Source organism: Podarcis erhardii (assembly GCF_964252035.2).
Source record: "Podarcis erhardii genome assembly, chromosome: 3".
Classification (NCBI taxonomy): Eukaryota; Metazoa; Chordata; class Lepidosauria; order Squamata; family Lacertidae; genus Podarcis; species Podarcis erhardii.
In genome coordinates this window covers 122,908,693-122,925,209 of record NC_138507.1, presented here as the reverse complement: position 1 = coordinate 122,925,209, position 16,517 = coordinate 122,908,693, and the positions used below count along the sequence as shown (strand labels likewise).

The following is a 16,517-nucleotide window of genomic DNA, read 5'->3' as shown; positions in this document are numbered from 1 at the left end:
AGCAGAACACAGCCATCCTGGCAGGAAGACATCAATAGCCATCAACAGAATGTGTCTCATCCTCCTATAAAGGCATCCAAGTTGATGGAAACTGCTTCAGCTTCCCCTTGCCAGGTCTTAAGGCACCAGAAAATGTTCAGATTGTCCTCTGCAAATCAGCCTCATTTGCTTTGGGGAGAAATTTCAGTTTCAGAAAACTCAAGCCGCTGCTTTCTCCAGGCCAAAATGTTCTTTGCCCTGCACCTCGCCGCAAAACACTTCGACTCTTGCCTCTGAACGCGGCAGCAAAAACGTGAGCTACACGAAGTCTGCTTTATTAACACAATGCTAATGGAGCATGCTTCTCCCCAGGAAGAAGATCCTAATGGCTGTTTTTAATTGGCTGCAATAAAAAATAATAATTTCCCCAGGGACCGTGTTTATTTTCAAAAGGCAGGCAGTGGCTGCAGCTCTCATCGCATGGAATTGGTGGGTCTTTCTCGTCCTTCACAGTAAAGGTGCTTTGGGCTGTGTTTTTCAGCTGCTAGGCTTCACTGTTTGGGCAGCCTTAGTGTTGTTGTTGTTGTTGTTTAGTCATTTAGTCGTGTCTGCCTTTTTGTGACCCCCTGGACCAGAGCACGCCAGGCACTCCTGTCTTCCACTGCCTCCCACAGTTTGGTCAAACTCATGCTGGTCTCTTCGAGAACACTGTCCCACCATCTCGTCCTCTGTTGTCCCCTTCTCCTTGTGCCCTCCATCTGTCCCAACATCAGGGTCTTTTCTAGGGAGTCTTCTCTTCTCATGAGGGGGCCATGGAGTCTTGGAGCCTCATGAGTCTTGGAGCCTCAGCTTCAGGATCTGTCCTTCCAGTGAGCACTCAGGGCTGATTTCCATAAGAACGGATAGGTTTGATCTTCTTGCAGTCCATGGGACTCTCAAGAGTCTCCTCCAGCACCAGAATTCAAAAGCATCCATTCTTCGGCAATCAGCCTTCTTTATGGTCCAGCTCTCACTTCTGTACATCACTACAGGGAAAACCATAGCTTTAACTATACGTACCTTTGTTGGCAAGGAATCCTTAGTATTTATTAGCTTTTGCCCAGGATGGCAATTGCGAGGTAAGAACATAATCACCTGCTGGATCAGGCCAGCAGCCCTCCTAGTCCAGCATCCTGTTACCACATTATGGAAAAGTTCTAAGCAGGATTTGAACACAAAAGCCTCTCTCCTCTCCTGCAGTTTCTGGCAACAGGCTTCCACTAGCAAGGGCTGACAACCCACATTGAAAAGTCTGACCTGAACAAACCCAACCCAAAACAAAACACAATTCTGATTTCCAGAGAGTAAAGCCTGCACCTCTCTTTTGGGAGGCTGGAGTCGTTTCCACGGGAGATGCCAACTGGAGGGCACCATGCCAGCCTACTGTGCCAGCCACAACACCAGAGACTTGGGGGCCTTTGCAGCAGTTAACAGTTCCAGAATAATAAGAGTAAACTGGTAGGTGGGAGCTCGCTTCAAAGTCTGTCCCATCCTTAATGGCAGAAGGCAGGTGAAGACATTGTTGGTGCTTTTGGGTGGGAGATGGCCTTCTCCTGGCACCGATCTGGAATGCATAGCACAGCAGAGCAGAGCATTCACCCCTCTGGATGTTCAAGCAAGCAGCAGAGCTTAGCAGAAGCCGAGACTGAGTATATGTAGCATCTGAGTTTAGTGATTTATTTAAAGGTAAAGGGACCCCTGACCGTTAGGTCCAGTCATGGCCGACTCTGGGGTTGCGGCGCTCATTTTGCTTTACTGGCCGAGGGAGCCGGCGTGCAGCTTCTGGGTCATGTGGCCAGCAGGACTAAGTAGTGCACGGAAACGCCGTTTACCTTCCTGCCGGAGCAGTACCTATTTATCTACGTGCACTTTGACGTGCTTTCGAACTGCTAGGTGGGCAGGAGCAGGGACCGAGCAACGGGAGCTCACCCCATCGCGGGGATTTGAACCGCTGACCTTCTGATCAGCAAACCCTAGGCTCTGTGGTTTAACCCACAGCGCCACCCGTGTCCCTAGTGATTTATTTACAGGATCAAAATAAAGAACAGAGCAGTCATGGCGAGAAAGCACAACAGCAGAACAAGGAACAAAGAAGACGGAAGTGGCGTACAGTTCCTTCCATTCCCACACTTCCAAAGAATGGAATATCAACACACAGAGCATGTGATCTAGTAGTCACATATTCTGCAGCACGAGAGAGAATGAGACGCCTGGCAGACATATGCCAGCCCAGCCCAACTGGTACCTTATCATAAGAGCCACATGACCCGGAAGAACTGTCTGTGGATAAATCACTAATGATAAGGTACCAACCCAACTGGTACCTTATCATAAAGAGAGCCGACTGGATCAGGCCAATGGCTCAGCTAGTCCAAGCAGATGCCCCATTGGGGACCATGCACGCAGGATCTGACCAGAGGAGTCCTCTCCCCTCCTGTGGAGCATTGCTACCTCCAACTATGGAAGCAGGGCCTGGTCCCCTCCTCAATGAATTTGCCCAATCCTCTTTTCAAAGCCTTCCATCCCTGCCTCCTGTGGCAGGGAGTTCCATAGTTTACCTACATGCTATGTGAAGAAGGACTTAAAAAAAATCTGTCCTGAATCTTCTACCGTTCATGGATGGCCATGAGTTCTGATGTCATGGTAGGTTTCTTAGCAGAGGTTGGGTCTTGGATGCTTGAGTTGAGATTCCTGCATTGCAGGGGGTTGGAATAGATGACCCTGTGGGGTCCCTTCAATCTCTACAGTTCTCTCATTCTATGACTCCACCAACCTGCACATGTTCCATTATCTCTGTCCAGGGCTTCAGATTCTGGCCCCATCCGATCAGAGAAGTGTTATGCTGAAGGATCGCTGGCCAACATTCCTGTCATTTCCGAAATGAATGGATATTTCCCAGCCAACAATGTAGCTGTTTCACAATCAGTGGGTTGTGAACAGCATTGCATCATCCTAATAATTCATGAAGAACTCATAAATGGCTTTGGAAAAGATGTAATTACCTCTGAAAGCTGGCCTGGTCTCTTGGGATAACTGGAGTGGAGTTTCTGCCACCTCTGAAGTCGACATCTCCTCCTCCTTAGCTTATGATGAATGAGTTCTTCTGGCTGTGTCAGTGTCATGGACCGGTTTACGGGCAGTCGAAGTCCCGGCTGAGGACGTGGGGACCGGAGACAAGATAGCAGGGTGGGAGCACGAATGAGAGTCCAGAAGCCAGGGGTCCGAGGGTCAGGAAGCAGGGAGTCATGAAGTCAAGGGTCCGAGGGTCGAGAAGCAAGGAGTCACAAAGTCAAGGGTCCGAGGGTCGAGAAGCAAGGAGTCACGAAGTCGAGGGTCCGAGGGTCGAGAAGCAAGGAGTCACGAAGTTGAGGGTCAGGAAGCAAGGAGTCAAGAAGCCGAGGTCCAAGGATCAGGAAGCAAGAAGCCAAACGCAGCAAGGCAGGAAACGTGTTGCTGTGGCAAAGAGCCAAAGGGAAATGCTGACCTTATATCCCTTCATGGCTCTTGCCACCAGGTGCTGTGAGTTACCAATCGGCCTCACCTGTGTGGCCACGCCTTGCGTCTTCAGAACAAACTTAGGAAGGCCCCAGTCCTGCGAAGCCCTACTGGTCACAGGGTCCGGCTCCTGCACATACTCCTGACAGTCAGCTGTTGACTCCAGATTCCCTGCTTTTGAAATGCCAACTCCTGTATCACCAGGGCTCGGACTAGATGAGCTTTGGGGGTCCCTGCCAACTCTACAATTCTAGGGTTCTAAGTACAGTAAGACCTGGTTTTCCCATGAATCATATACATGCATCACATACATACTATGGGAATGACAACATGAGGTGTGGCTGGTCTGGCACTTTCACCACATGCTCTCACTTTTGTGTTGTCATCAAGAAGCACTTTCCCAAGTTCACCTGTTGAGCTTCGTGGCAAAGTGGGCATTTGAACCCTGGTCTCCCTGAGGTTCCAGTCTCCTCTCCATCATAGCGTCTCTCCTGCTTTCTGTTGCAAAATCGGGATGCTGCAGTATTTTTTTCAACATTTAAGGCTATCATCATAATTTTATACATTCAGTAATAATAATAACTTATAAATGGTGTCTCTGAATTTTTTTATACATGACTTGGGAAGACAGGTGAACTACTGCCAGTGTACTGGAAGAAGCAAAGATCACCTGTGTTGAATCAATGATTCTTCAACATCAACTTCGTTGGAATGGTCATGTTGTGTGGATGCCTGATATCGTTTTCCAAAGCAACTACTCTATTCCAAACTTAAAAATGGAAAGTGTAATTCTGGTGGTCAACAAAAGAGGTTTAAAGACTGTATCAAGGCAAATTTTAAAAAATGTAGTATAAACGCCAACAATTGGGAAAAACGTGCCTACGAGCGCTCCCATTGGAAAACAGCCTTCACCAAAGGTGTCATGGGCTTTGAAGACGCTTGAACTCAGAACGAAAGGGAGAAACGTGCTAAGAGGAAGGCACATTTGGCAAACCCTCACCGTGATCAACTCCCACCCAGAAACCAATGTCTCCACTGTGGAAGGATGCGTGGGTCCAGAATTGGCCTCCACAGTCACTTATGGATTCATATCTGAAGGAGCATCTCCACCCCCATCGTTCTGCCCAGACACTGAGGTCCGCCGCCAAGGGCCTTCTGGAGGTTCCCTCACTGTGAGAAGCAAAGCTCAGGGAACCAGGCAGAGGGCCTGCCCTGTGGAACACCCTCCCACCAGATATCAAAGAGAAAAACAACTACCAGACTTTTAGAAGACATCTGAAGGCAGCCCTGTTTAGGGAAGCTTTTAATGTTTGATGCATTACGGTATTTTAATATTTTGTTGGAAGCCGCCCAGAGTGGCTGGGGAAGCCCAGCAAGATGGGCGGGGTATAAATAATAAATAATAAATTATTATTATTATTATTATTATTATTATTATTATTATTATTATTAAAACCCTGTTTATGGAAGACAATCTTACTCGGCTATGAGGCATTGTGAAAGAAAAGAAGAAGATACATTCAATCTGGCAAGAGTACTTGAGAAGGGAATGACTTTTTTGCTTTATTTACTTACTCATTTTGTTACCTTTATGCATCACCTTCCCCCCCGAGAACCTCAAGGTAACATACATGGGTCTCCTCCTCCTCCTCCTCCTCCCCATTTCACCCCACAACAACCCTGTGAGGTAGGCCCCCAGGTCACACCCAGTGAGTTTCATGACCAAGTGGGGAGTCAAACTCAGGTCTCCCGGGTCATAAACCAGCACTTCAGCCATTAAACCACACTGGTTGTTTTCATCTGAGTTGTGCTGCAGAGGACACACACACACACACACACACATCCCCCATCCTCCCAGCAGCTTGGATCCTTTTCCGCCTTGCTGTTCACACTCCAGGCAATGACAGATCCAACTTCTCTTCCTTGAGTGCGATTACAGGAAAGCGGCAAAAGGGGGAGAGCCCTGGAGCTAAGCCAACCTCAGCTCCGAAAGTCTTGCTCCACTTTCTCCTTCACAACAAGCAACTTGCAAGCTCAGCAAGCGCATTGAGAAGAGAGATTCGGTTCCTGCCGAGAGCAGAGACTGGGAGGATGAACGAAATTCCCACGAGATATTTGATCATTGAAGAGGACGGCACGTGAGCCTGCAAACTGACTGCAGGAAAACCTCACATCAATAGGGTTCCTGAATCCCAGTCTCTTAGCAACAAACTATTTAAGCTCCAGCTTATGTTTGTTTAAATTTCATGTCATGCGTTTTTTCCAAAAAAACTCAAAACATTTCCACAAACAAGAATTAATTTCCCCACATCTTCCTTCACTTCAGCACCATAAGAGTATTACCACCGCTACTGTTTTTGCTAGCTACGGTAATTTGCTTTTCTGCCAATAATTCTGCTGTACAAATCTATAGCGCTGCTGTGTTTGGAATACGGTGTACAGTTTGGGTAGCCTCACCTCAAATAGCGTTGAGCTGGAAAATGTTGAGGAAAAGGTTCAGAAAAAGTCAAGGGGAGAAACAACTCCCATATGAAGGAAATTGGCAGCTTTCGGTACTTTGCAATTCAGAGAAAAGGGGAGTAGCAGACAACATGATAGGAATTTATAGAATTATACCTGGAATGGATACCCATGGACATCCTATGGAAGCCAACTGTTGGAAGATTCAGGACAGAAAAGTTCTTCTTGCAGTGGAGAATTAAACTGTGGAACTCCATGAAGGAGTGATGGCTACCAACCTTGATGGCTTTAAAAGAGGATGGGACAGATTAATGGAGAAGGCGAAGGTTATAAACAGCTACTAACCAGGACAGCTATGCTCTGTGGGATGTAATCCACTGGGAGCAGTCAAGTACAACATTCCTTGTTTTCCTAGAGTGGACACGCAAGGGGATGTTTGGTCCAGCCAGTCAAAACTTCCTTTTCCTCCTGGCTGGAGCATCCTTCCTTTGCATGTGATAGAAGGTGGGCGTGACCTTACCTGTCCAGGTAACAAAAGGATGAGTCATGCAGCACACCTTTCTTTTTTTGACTTCCTTCCTCGTTTGACCAGCTTTTAGCTAGGACTGCTCTGCTAGCTCTCAGTTAGCGGAAGCCCTGGGCTTATTCCCCCATATGGGGTAGATCCACATGCACATATTTGTAACTAAGTCTGCCTTCAGGGATCCAACTGTGAACTGATGTAAGTAAACTTTTATTGACTTTGAATAAGATTGTGGTGTCTTTATTCTTTTAAGAGGGATTCAAGGGAACTTACCAGGAACGTACAATTCAATCTGAGACAGACTGAATTGTGTAATAGTGAGAGGCTCACACGCGCCTGCAACCAGCTATCTGCTGTGCATGTAAAAAGGGGGATGTAAACTCTGCTAAGTAAAGGAACTTGCTAGCGCAAGTTTGGAAGGATATTAATAAACAATATATCCTCTCCTGCCACCCTGAACATTCCCACATGCTCTGCATCCACAATGCTTCTGAATCCTAGTTGCTAGAAACCCCAGGAGAGCGGTCTTGTGTTTGAAACCACGCCTTGCTGCTTTCCCACAGGCAGCTGGTTGGCCACTGTGAGAAGAGGGTGATGGCCCAGATAGGCCGCTGGGAAACTGGTCTTAAGTTCTTATGCTATGTTTTTAGTGACTTCCGGGTTAGCGCCAACATCTAATGGCGGATTCCCTCCAATCTCCGGAGGGAATCGGCTCTGCAGGGATCAGGTTCTGCCGTGCCGGCGACGCGGGGACCCTTAAAAACCACAGGTGCGAATGCCTGTGGACGTGGTGACTCGGCGGGCACCATTAACACCCCCCGACCCGCAAAGCAGCCTTTTTAAAGGCTGCGGAACGGGGGCGGGGAGCGGCGCGGTGCTGAGAGTCCTCTGCTTCCCCTGCTGAGTGAAGCCGCATGCCATGGACGGAGAGCGCTGACTTTTTCCTTCAATATTCGGACTAAAAGCAACAACCTGTGAGTAATATGGAAATTGGACTTAAAAGGGAAACTCTTTTTTAAAATTCGGCACGATCGGGGGAAGCGTAAAAAAGAAGTCCGCCCCCCCCCCCGCCTTGTAGATAAGCTAAAGCAAGGACCAGCCAACTAAGGTTGGGAGAAAAAGTTGCCTTTTTGGAAGAAAAATTACTATCTTCGCGATTGGACAGTATAATTGATTTTGCTGGAGGATAAGAACTGGTTTAAATTAAAGTGTAACCCCCCGGGACCCGGGTGCGATTTGTGAAAGAGCCTGTTGGAAAGATACGGACTTTGACAGCTGTCAAACTAGCTGTCAAAGTTGGGAAATAAAAGGAAACATTGTTTTTGGTGATTCTGCTGGCTAGATTTTCCTAGATTTGGATTTAAATTGTCGGGAGCAAAGGAAAACAAGTTACATTTTGGTCTATTGGATTGAAATTTTAAGGACACTAAGTAAATAGAATCCCCCTAGAGGGGAGTTTTGGAATATTGCAAGAAATGGCTGTCAGTGGAAAAATACTCACTGAGCTGAACAGGACTTTTTATCTCCTGGGAAAGTTCCAGGAGCAGAGCAACATCTTAACAACAAGGGCAACAGTACTGAATGATACAGTAAATAATCTTGTGGGAACAGGAAGAGACTTGATACAAGTTTTCGACTCTGAACTAATAGCCCTTGAAGTTGAAACAGAAACTGCTGCAGCTGGGGAAACGAAGTTTGAAAAATCCCAAGAGACATATGAGGACTTGCTGGAAATTAAAGATGAAGCCACAATGTTGCAGAAGACAAAGCTGGACCAGAGGCCTGGTAGCACAAATTTGATTGAGATGGAAATTGGAGCTTTTGGGACATATAGATTTAAAAGATTTAAGAAACAAAATTTGAGCTCCATTTTTAAATATAGAGGCTTGCTGGGAAGAAAAATGGACATTATTGGGATAGAGCTTCTCCGAGAGTCGGTGTTAAAAACAAAGGACTGTCAAAAAGACCGGCAGAGAGAAACTGAAAGAGGTTTAAAAGCCTCAGGTGTTTGGGATCCAGGCTGAGAAATGGACGCATTTATGGACACTGGTTTGGGGATCAAAACCGGGAAAGGGAGGGTGAGATTTGGGAATCCGAAGGGTGATATAATCTGTTTAGATTTTGTTTATATGTTTATTTCTTTTTTGTAATTTTTATGGAATGTGGAAAAATCGTGGAAGGAAAATTTGGGCCGACTTTAGGAAAAAGGTTTAAGATCAAGTTAGAATTGGGTTTTTGTTAAATTAAATAGATATAAGGCTTTAAAAACAAATTGAGGAATGAAAGAAAGAAGAAAAGGAAAATAAATAGTATGACTTAACAAAACTATTAAGTTAAGGTTGAGAAATAAGATAAGAACTTGTTGAGTGGATAGTAATGAAATTATAATACAGAAGGGGGAGGTGTGAGGAGGTCGTGGAAATAAGGTTTAAGAGAAAAAAGGATTGAAATTATACTTGTATTTTGTTTGTGTATGTCTGTGTATTTTTGTGTTTTAATAGAAACTTCAATAAATATCATTTTTTTTTTAAAAAAAGTTCTTATGCTATGTTTTTATCAAAGCCGTGGTTTTTGTTTTCCCCCCTCCCTCACTCCTTACGAGAAAGACTGAGATGGAGAAGTGTGAGTAGGCAAAATTTTCTTTTACTCACCCCTGTTTTGCAAACATTGAGCAAAAGCAGCTAATTAGCTGCAACACAGAGAGAGGTTAACTAGCACGAGCGAAGCTCAAAGGAGAGCAAAACTCACATTTCATGCTTCCCCTTAACAGCCTCTGTGAGATAACAGGCAACATTCAATGAAATGCTGTAAGGTCAAGTTTGTTAGATGGGAGGTTTTGACGGCCGGGATCTTACAAAGTTCAGGAGGGCACAAGATGCCGGAATGAGAGGGTGTTAATCAGAACTAATGAGGGCTCTGGAACAAGAATGAAATTACACCCATATTTTTCTCTAATATGCTAAGGCAGTGTGGTGTAATGGTTAGAGCGTTGGACTAAAGCAGGGGTCAGCAAACATTTTCAGCAGGGGGCCGGTCCACTGTCCCTCAAACCTTGTGGGGGGGCCGGACTATATTTTGAAGGGGAAAAAGGAACAAATTCCTGTGCCCCACAAATAACTCAGAGATGCATTTTAAATAAAAGCACACATTCTACTCATGTAAAAACATCAGGCAGGCCCCACGAATAACCCAGAGATGCATTTTTTTTTAAGCACACATTGTTTAGTCGTCTAGTCATGTCCGACTCTTCGTGACCCCCTGGACCAGAGCACGCCAGGCCCTCCTGTCTTTCACTGCCTCCCACAGTTTGGTCAAACTCATGCTGGTAGCTTCGAGAACACTGTCCCACCATCTCGTCCTCTGTCGTCCCCTTCTCCTTGTGCCCTCCATCTTTCCCAACATCAGGGTCTTTTGCAGGGAGTCTTCTCTTCTCATGAGGTGGCCAAAGTATTGGAGCCTCAGCTTCAGGATCTGTCCTTCCAGTGAGCACTCAGGGCTGATTTCATTCAGAATGGAGAGGTTTGATCTTCTTGCAGTCCCTGGGACTCTCATGAGTCTCCTCCAGCACCAGAATTCCAAAGCATCCATTCTTCGGCGATCAGCCTTCTTTATGGTCCAGCTCTCACTTCCATACATCACTACTGAGAAAACCATAGCTTTGACTATATGGACCATATAGTCCACTTGTTGGCAAGGTGATGTCTCTGCTTTTTAAGATGCTGTCTAGGTTTGTCATTGCTTTTCTCCCAAGAAGCTGGCATCTTTTAATTTTGCAGCTGCTGTCACCATCTGCAGTGATCAAAGAGCCCAAGAAAGTAAAATCTCTCACTGCCTCCATTTCTTCCCCTTCTATTTGCCAGGAGGTGATGGGACCAGTGGTCATGCTCTTAGTTTTTTTGTTGTTGAGCTTCAGACCATATTTTGCGCTCTCCTCTTTCACCCTCATTAAAAGGTTTTTTAATTCCTCCTCAGTTTTGCCATCAAGGTTGTGTCATCTGCATATCTGAGGTTGTTGATATTTCTTCCGGCAATCTTAATTCCATCTTGGGATTCACCTTAGAGACCAACTAAGGTTGTCTGGGTATAAGCGTTCGTGTGCATGCACACTTCTTCAGATACCTTCTTGTTCTTCTTTGGTGGTCCCTCGTAGCCAAGTAAGATCATCTTCCATGAACACAGTCTTAACAGTGAGTCCGTAAGTGGCTGCGGAGGCCAGTTCTGGACCCACACGTCCTTCCACAGTGGGGACATTGGTTTCTAGGCTGGAGCTGATCACGGCGTGGATTTGCCAATCCTGCCTTCCTCTTAGAACATTTCTGTTAGGATATTTCCGTTCCACCTTAAAAGGGAGCAGAATGTTTGTGTCACAGCCTGCGTATTTCCTGTTCACAGGATGTTTCTGTTGTGTCTATGCTTTCGTTCTCTCTCTGTGTCTGAGACACTGAAGCAGGCAGTCATGTTTTTTCTTTGTTCTGACCAACGCTGAATAAACTTGTAAATATGCTCTCCTGCGTGCATCTTTTGCTGTGTGAATTCTGCTGATAGAGCGTGCATGAGCTCTGGAATGTGGCAAGCTATTTCTGGAGCTCGTGTCGCTAATTGAATGATACTGTGTTGTCTACCAGAGATCGATGGACGTCCGGAGGCGGCTTGGGGGCCATGATGGACTTTGTCTCCCTGGCAGTATCCCAACAATTTCTCCCCTGTGTCCTGAGTTTGCGTGTCTTCAAAGTCCATGACACCTTTGGTAAAGACTGTTCTCCAGTTGGAGCACTCACAGGCCAGTGTTTCCCAACTGTTGGTGTTTATACTACATTTTTTTTTTTTTTTTAGATTTGCCTTGAGACAGTCTTTAAACCTCTTTTGTTGACTACCAACATTACGCTTTCCATTTTTAAGTTCAGAATCGAGTAGTTGCTCCAAAGCAACTACTCTTCATATCTGTATACTTTATACAGGCTGTTTTTCCCGGTGATGCTTTCAGTGAGCAATCTTGACGCTTGTTTTCTTGTGCAGATTACACACAAAAACCACTTTATCCCGAGAACATTTTCTCATCAGGAATTGTCACCCAGCCCTGCTAAGCAGCCGGCAATGTGTGCCTCTAATATTTGCAAGCTTTTGCTGCCAGTGTTCTGATCTGTGCTACAGTACCCAAGCTGTTCGCTTCGCACTCAAAGAGCCACACCGCTTTGCAACAGTGCCAAGACAAGCTTAAAAATAATGCTGTAGAGAAAAAGTCTGTTGCTGCTTTTAATTTGGGTTCAGAGAAGGTTGATTTCTTTCCAATCTGCTATTTCTACTCCTCTTTGAACGTCGTGGTTTTTAAAATAAAATTGGCCTCGGTTGGCTGGCGGTGGCACCCAAGGAATTCAGCGACTCCAGCTATTTAAAGCTTTTTCCCGGTTGATGTCAGGCTGCCCTGAACTGCTAATGTTATAAACCAAAAAGCATCAAATATGAGCAATATTCATGTCTCTTCCTCTATCTTCTTTTCCACCTGGTGGCCCAGCTGTACCCCATTTGGGCAGAGACACCCCAACTTCTGTTGTCTATGTTCTGATAACTTCCAGGCAGTGCTTTTTTTCTGAAAAAAAGGTGGGGGAACGGACCACGAAGTTTATTGTTTATTGTGGGCTCAGTTCCCCCCAGATTATTGCAGTGCCCTACCCTGAGCAGTGGCTAAATGTAAGACGTGATTAATAAGCTCAAGTAGACAATGATCTGGATCAGAAATGGCCACAACTTTATTGATTACAGATATACAGTGGTACCTCGGGTTACAGACAATTCAGGTTACAGACTCCGCTAACCCAGAAATAGTACCTTGGGTTAAGAACTTTGCTTCAGGATGAGAACAGAAATCATGCGGCGGCAGCGGGAGGCCCCATGTGCTGGGCCCAGGGGTAACCCAAGTAACACAGTCCAGGTCCGGTCCCAAATCCAAGGGTTACGCGAAGAGTCAGTCCGACAGGGCCAAGGCAGGACACGAGGCAGGAAACCAGGCAAGGTCAGGCACAGGATCTCAGGCAGGTTCTGGCAAACAGCAATGTTGCTCCCGCAACCTGGGGCAGGGTCTGACAGCCTTTTATCTTTGTCGGAGTAACGGCCAGTCCTGATCCCCCGGCGACTCACCTCCCTGCCTCACCCGAAGACGAGAACTCCTCCTGTGAGTACTCAGGTCTCTCCTTCTCTCAGACCTGAGTCTCTGCGGCTCGGGAGATGTTGGTGGGTTACTAGACCCAGAGGCCTCCTCAGCCTCCCCTGACCCAACCGGTAGTGGAGCAGCTGTAAGTGATGGCCAGCTGGAGGCAACGAGGTCATCCCTGCATCTGGAGCCAGGGCAGGCTCAGGCCCCTGACACAGCCCAGCTGGTGTTTGTTGCAGGGGTACCTGTGCAGACTGCGACTCTTCAGGATCAGACCCCAGACTTGGCTCAGATGCTGCCTGAGGCAAAGGATCTGGTGCAGACTGAGACTCCTCTGGTTCCGAGTCTGAGTCCATGTCCCAGGCCATCACACCCCTTTAGCTAAAGTGGTACCTCAGGTTAAGAACAGTTTCAGGTTAAGAACAGACCTCCATAACGAATTAAGTTCTTAACCTGAGGTACCACTGTAGGTGGATTTTTGGCTCAGGTGTTGGATCTAAGTCTGTTCCAGCCCTGCCACTGGAAAAAAATATTTAATTTTAAAGAAGGTATGGGAACTCAGTTCCCCCGAGTTCCTGCTCCAAAAAGACCCTATGCTTTTCTTTTCTTTGATCTGAATCTTCCAATATTGAGCTTCATTGGAGGTCCACAAATTCTAGAATTGGGAGAGACTACGGGGGCCTTTATTCACACTGTTTTATAAAATTCCATCATATTCTTATGGACCTCTCCTTTGCTTGTGAAACTCTGTAATAAAGGATTCGCGGTTGATGTCAATGTATAAAACATGGGAACGATTTTTTAAAAAGAAGCCCTTCGTTTTTCATCCTGGAATTCAATCGTTGTCTTGCCCATAGCGTTTTGAACGAAGGAGAATCCTTAGCATTTGACCCGCCCCTGAGAGTTTTCCATTTCCACTGAATTTGCATGAAGCTTTTCCTCCCTTCCCAGCCAATCTATTGCTTGCAGTTCAGCAACAGCGTTTTGCTGCGCTGTTCCCCACGGGAGGAGAGCGTGCGTTACGGCGCTCCGATATTGGAGACGGTCTCTTAACCTTCCTTGCGCAATTCTTTCACCCAGCGGGGCGCACGCCTGGACTTGCAAGCAAACACCAGCAGCGTGAACAAAGAGGCCACGGAAACTGAGAGCAAAAGACAGGCAGCAGAGGAGGACGAGGAGGGCAGGGGGAGGACAGACAATGTGGGTTCATAGAATCAGTGCTTTTTCCCCTCAAAAAATGTCTAGGGGCACAGATGCGCCAAAATCCGGAAGTACCAGAATGGGTTACTTCTGGCGCTTGCGCATGCGCAGAAGCGCTAAATTGCACTTTGTGCATGTGCAGAAGCACCGAATCGCAACCCGAGCGTGCGCAGGCACTGTGCTGCAGGTTGCGAATGATGCGGGTTGTGAACGTGCCTCCCGCACAGATCACGTTCGTAACCTGAGCATCCACTGTACTCTTATTTTGACTCAAGAAAATCACCATTTTATAGTTCAAATTGGGAAAAATAAATACAGTGGTACCTTGGGTTACATACGCTTCAGGTTACAGGCGCTTCAGGTTACAGACTCCGCTAACCCAGAAATAGTGCTTCAGGTTAAGAACTTTGCTTCAGGATGAGAACAGAAATTGTGCTCTGGTGGCACAGCAGCAGCAGAAGGCCCCATTAGCTAAAGTGGTGCTTCAGGTTAAGAACAGTTTCAAGTTAAGAACGGACCTCTGGAACGAATTAAGTACTTAACTCGAGGTACCACTGTACAGTAAACGGACAAAAGTACAAAGATTCACAAAATGTTTAGGGTTCAGGTAGGTAGCTGTGTTGGTCTGACGCAGTCGAAATATATTTAAAAAATTGTCCAGTAGCACCTTAGAGACCAACTAAGTTTGTTCTTCGTATAAGTTTCATGCGCATGCACACTTCTTCAGATACACTGAAACAGAAGTCACCAGACCCTTATATATAGTGGGAGGGTGGGGTGGGCTTTTTCTCAGGAGGGTAGTAGGAGATGGGTGATTGACTCAATGGGTATGGTAAACCTGTTGACAACTGTTAATTTTTAGGGGTATGCGTACCCCTGCATTCCCCCCCCCCAAAAGCACTGCATAGAATCACAGAATTCATTTGGAAGGGTCCCTGGGGTCATCTAGTCCAACCCCCTGCAATGCAGGAATCACAGCTAAATAATCCATGACAGGTGTCCACCCAACCTCTACTTGAAAATCTCCAAGGAAGGAGAGTCCACCCCCTTCTGAGGGAGTCCATTCCAGAGCCAAACAGCTATGGAGTTTATCTCAGTGAAGACCTTACTTGGAAAATAAATACAACCCAGGTGGTTAAGAAAGCCCAACAGTGACTCCATCTCCTCAGAGTATTGCGGAAGAATGATGCCAATCAACATCTGATGATCTCCTTCTTTGTTGTTGTTTAGTCGTTTAATCGTGTCCGACTCTTCGTGACCCCATGGACCAGAGAACGCCAGGCACTCCTGTAACTTTTATATGCCTTGGCAGGGATACTGGAGTGGCTTGCCGGTTCCTCCTCCAGGTGGATCACATTTGGTCAAAACTCTCCACTATGACCTGTTCATCTTGGGTGCCCTGCTCAGCATAGTTCATAGCTTCTCTGAGTTCTTCAAGCCCCTTCGCCACGGCAAGGCAGTGATCCATGAAGGGGATCTCCTTCTACTGGTCCACAATAGAAAGTGTCCTTTCCTACTGCATCACGGTGTGGTACGCTGGTTTGACATCAACTGATAGGAAGTGCCTACAGAGGGTGGTGAATACAGCACAAGATATTATGGGCTGTCCTGTGAATCCACTGGATGAAATAGAGGAAGAACGTTGCCTTGGGAGAGTGAGGAAAATTCTCAGGGATGATTCACACCCTGGCCAGCACTTTCTTGATCTCCTGCCCTCAGGCAGAAGATATAGAAGCATGATTAGTCGCGCCAACAGGGTAAAGAATAGCTTCTATCCCAGGGCTGGTAGGCTGCTGAATGAAAAGATAACAACAGGGCAACTGACTTTCGGGTTTGGTGCGTCAGTAAATGAGGGGAATTAAGACTAAGAGAGCTGAGTGGGGGGTGCTCCTGTAATCTCACTGTATACAAGTTGTACAAGTGACAATAAAGTATTTCGATTAATGTCAAAAAGTTATTCCTAAGGTTTAGCTGGAATCTCCTTTACTGTATTGTCATTTTTATTCTGTATTTTTATCTTGCAAACCACCCTGAGATCTTTGGATGAAGAGCGGTATATAAATTTGATTAATAATAACAATAATAATAATCCATTGGTTTGGTCCTTCCTCTGGAGGAGCTGTGTGTAAAACCAAAAAACCATCGGAGGAAGATAAGGAGCTGCCTTAATCCAAGTCAAACCTCTGCCCATCCAGCCCTGTGCAGCTCTCCAGAATTTTTTCTTTCAAAATGCAGCACATGGTGAATTTCAAATTCACGGTTGAAGAGCTCTTCTTTTCCATCTATAAGTTCTGTGGCCAAAGCAGGACATCCTTGTGGGAATATTCAGGGTGGCAGGAGAGGATATATTCTTTATTAATATCCTTCCTAACTTGCACTAGCAAGTTGCTTTACTTAGCAGAGTTACATCCCCCTTTTTACATGCACAGCAGATAGCTGGTTGCAGGCTCGTGTGAGCCTCTCACTATTATACAATTCAGTCTGTCTCAGACTGAATTGTACGTTCCTGGTAAGTTCCCTTAAATCCCTCTTAAAAGAATAAAGACGCCACAATCCTATTCAAAGTCAATAAAAGATGTTTCCTTACATCAGTTCACAGTTGGATCCCTGAAGGCCGACTTAGTTGCAAATATGTACATGTGGATCTACCCCATATGGGGGAATAAGCCCAGT

The 16,517-nt window shown here is 46.1% G+C and overlaps 1 protein-coding gene across 1 annotated transcript in view; it reads left to right on the top strand.

Annotated features, from left to right (window-relative positions):
• OTOF (otoferlin) overlaps positions 1 to 16,517 on the top strand; it is a 203,173-nt gene that overhangs the window by 33,665 nt on the left and 152,991 nt on the right. The window lies entirely within an intron of this gene.